A 3997-nucleotide genomic window follows, 5' to 3' on the forward strand; every position below is an offset into this window, starting at 1 on the left:
CATTTCTTTTTATTTTTTGCTATTATTTTTAGAAATAAATAGTGCCGGTAGAACAAACATGGTTAAAAAAATTAATCGAATGAAAATATCCAGGAGTTTTAATCATTTTAAATGGAATGGTTTATTGTGATCGGGACATCTTTGACACCGTACGAGATATTTATACTTGACTTTTTTTTTTCATTTGTTTTCAGTTAAAGGCTAAAGGTCAACAACTGAATTGGCTCAGTCAGGTAATAATTCTCAACGGCCTTCAAAGATGGGCTCATAAATTTACTTACATTTAAATGTGTTCAGCTCAGGCAGTTAGAACCACATTTCTAAAAAATGTCAGGCTTGCAAAAGATTTATTTATTCATTAATCTTTAGTAACTGCCTTATCCTGGTCAGAGTAATGATGGCGTGGATCCAGCTGTGGCGAATTTGTAGCATGAGACCCGACGTACGCTCCACAACTCATCTTAGTCGATCTCTTATTCTCTCATAGTGAATATAATTTCTTTGCTTATAACTTTTAACCTTTACTCTCGCACTATCCAGTGTCACCTGGAAAAGAATGGCTTCCTTCATGAACCTATTTGTTTTCTTCCTCATGCTGTATTAGGCAGATTTTTCCTTGCTACTTGTTCCTTTCTTAACAGATTTCCATAAAACTTTGTTAAGAATGCACAACAAATAAAACATGAAGATGACTGAAATGTGGAAACCAAGACTTAGCTTTTAGCCGGAATCTTTAAACAATATCTTTAAGCAGAATATTTATTAAATGTGTTTATAAAGACCATAACAGCATTCTAGTGCAAAAGTTATTATACAGTACATGTATAATTTTCTTTAATAAACTGTACACATTGCTTGCTAAACCACAACAAAGAACTATGATTATTATTTCTATAAATGACTGTATACACTTACAACACCTAAGCCTTGTGCCACACACAACACCGTGCTGCTGTCATGCTGTCCATGTAGGATGATGGACAGTCTAACGGCAGGCTGACAAATTGTACATAGCAACAGATGGGCTATAGGCAGTAACTGTACATCTCTAAAGTGATCTGTATGATAGGTGTAGCAGATGAACCAGCAACACTAAGTGTTTATCATGGTTCATCTGTGCTCATATTGGCAATTTTAATTCTAATAATAATTCATCCCATAATTAAACCTCGCTGACCTACTGCTGAGCTCAACTAACTCGAGCCATTTCAATAACAAATAACGCATGCAGTGACATGGGGGTTCCATCAAATCAGTATTTGTGTGTAATTAAAAGCTCAAAATTATTAAGTTACAAGAAAGCGTGTGCTCAGATCTGCACGCACAGCACTTTCTGTGACTAAACAAATGTGACGGATGATCTTTAACGCGAGCCAAAATGCACAGTCCGATTTATGTGCTTACATCAGAAAAAAAAACAGAAATTAAACATTCTTAATTGCATTTCTTAACGATGCATGGACGTCTATGGCTGGTTTCGTCATCCCTCTTCGTTCTCCTGGGACATGGGCTGTGGACAGTGAGAGAGAAGAGAAAGACAGAGGGAAAGCAAAGGAAGGACATGTTAAAGGGCTAAACCACAGAAAGGTTTTCTAATGCTTTTTTATCCTTCATCCCAAAACCTGAAATCCCACCCTGGTTTTTTACCGAGACCACAGAGAGAAATCTGAAGCCTAAAATTACCCCCCTTCTTCCCCATGGGAGGGAAACACAACGGTCCAGCTGCCAAATACTGGACTACACATAGACAGCCATGGCACAGAGGTGTAGAGATAAAGGAAGATCTGGGTTTATACAATGATTCATTCTTACCACAGATGACTGGGCGATGTGGGTTAAACCTGTTGTGGCTTGCACTCCAAGATGCTTACATTCCTAGGGGGCCGCACATGGTGTGGTCAAACGCTACGGTTCTTCGTGGAGATCTCTATGAGGACCTTGTAACTGAACATCCGCTAGAGTCATAAAGACACTATCAAAAATGGAGCATTACTAAAAAGCATAATCGATGAGATTTGTAATTAACAATTGAGCGTTGTTTTGATTCTCTGACATGTTCGCATATTCATGAACTTCAAGTCCTTGACACACATCCTGCTTCCCTGCAGTCACCGACTTGTTTTTCTCACCAACTAAGTCGCCGGCTGGTTGTGCCGCCAGATATATCGCTGCAAAGATGAGAACAAGCCTTTGTACCTTTTGCAAGACTTGCCTCAGTTACACGTTTAAAACAACAAGCTTAAGCCAGCACAAACAACCCAAGCCAGCACAAACACATTCACAAAATTGATCAAACTGTCTGAATGAAACCCTCACCCTAATCACCACACAACTTGGCATTAGGTGTCACTCCTTTACAACTGCAACAAAAAGAACTGTTATCCTGCAGAGAGGAAGTGACAAAAACAACAAAATATGTTCGCACAGCATATGGTGCCCTCCAAACCTATCATCACACACACACACACACACACACACACACACACACACACACACACACACACACACACACACACACACACACACACACACACACACACACACACACACACACACACACACACACACACACACACACACACACACACACACACACCCACATACACAAAATGCATAACTCACTCTAGGTTCCCAGCAATGGACGGACAGACTGGTTCAACTGGCCTTGTCTCAATACAGAGCTCACAGACCGCAGCTATGCCCACATGCCATGACCTGCCCTGTAGCACTAACCGGCACTGGTGAGTTATAGCTCTCCACGTTTCAGGAAGGAAGCAACCTTTTCAGCAGGGGGGCTCGCTCTTGTGGGAGGCCCCCTGGTTAAACTGGTTAAACTGGCATTAAGGCTCTTTCAAATGTCATACTGGCAGAACCGTGGTTTTATTTATACTCCTGTTTACTACTACTGTGCTCAAAGTGTCATTAACACATTTGTATTGACAAGAAAATAAGGTATGATGTATGAGGTAAGGTATGTTGTACACTTACTAAAAAGGTTTAGCTCTAGGAACATTGGTCCGTGTGGGGAAAAGGGGGTTATTTCTGATGACTACAGCACCTTATACAGGACCACCATATGACATTAAAACTGAATCACTTACATTTTAGAAAAATGTAACTCATAACTAAAAATATATATATATATATATATATATATATATATATATATATATATATATATATATATATATATATATATATAATTTTTTTAAAATCATAATAATCAGTAAACAAACAACAAACAAAGCTTCTTGTTGTTATTGCAGTACTGTACCTCTGGGGTCGTCCCTTCCTCTGTGTGCAGAGTTCGCATCTCCTTGTGCTTCAGGGGTTTCCTCCAAGAACTCCAGTATCCTCCCCAGTCCAAAGATATGCTAGTTTGTGAATGAGTTTGTGTGCCCTGTAATGCTTGTGTACCCTGTCCAGGGTGTCCAACACCTTGTGCCGTGAGTCTCCTGGGTTAGACTCCAGGTTCTCTGTATCCCTGCATATACAAAGCTGTACAGAAAATAGATGGATGTTGTTGGAATCAACTACCATTTTTTCAGGAATAACTTAGGCCCACTTGCACAGTACTTTGAAACCAAGTATCTTCTACTTACAATTCATCTCAAAGGTGCTCAGTGGGCTAGAGGTCAAGGCTCTGTTCAGGACGCTCAAGTTCTTTCATGCCAAACATATCACACTATGTCTTCATGGAGCTTGCTTTGTGCATAGAGGCACTGTCATGCTGGAACATCCAGCAAGTTCCACTGAAGGGAATTTATAATGCTACTGTACATCCTACACTGTCATTTAGACAAATGTGTGCTTTAAACACGGTGGCAACATTTTGTGGGAAGATATGAAATAGTGACTATGATAGTGTTATAAGTCTACATTAGAGTCAGAAACTATGAAAGCTGCATATCACTTTGTACATCACGCTGGATAAAGGAGTCTGCCAAATGCCAAAAATGTAAATGTGAATGGAAATTTCATAGTAAAACCATGAAAG

General features: G+C 39.6%; 1 long non-coding RNA gene across 2 annotated transcripts; it reads right to left on the reverse strand.

Annotated features, from left to right (window-relative positions):
- Nucleotides 1-795: 795 nt before the first annotated feature.
- LOC125146232 lies at nucleotides 796-3103 on the reverse strand. 2 transcript variants are annotated; one of them, XR_007144741.1, is made up of 3 exons: nucleotides 2623-3103; nucleotides 1813-2383; nucleotides 796-1510 (listed from the first exon to the last, which is right to left on the reverse strand). It is a non-coding gene; the product is annotated as an uncharacterized LOC125146232 (long non-coding RNA). The 2 variants fall into 2 exon arrangements; XR_007144740.1 differs by lacking the exon at nucleotides 2623-3103 and having other exon boundaries at nucleotides 1813-2569.
- Nucleotides 3104-3997: the final 894 nt, after the last annotated feature.

The sequence above is a fragment of the Tachysurus fulvidraco genome, chromosome 13 (genome assembly GCF_022655615.1).
Source record: "Tachysurus fulvidraco isolate hzauxx_2018 chromosome 13, HZAU_PFXX_2.0, whole genome shotgun sequence".
NCBI lineage: Eukaryota > Metazoa > Chordata > Actinopteri > Siluriformes > Bagridae > Tachysurus > Tachysurus fulvidraco.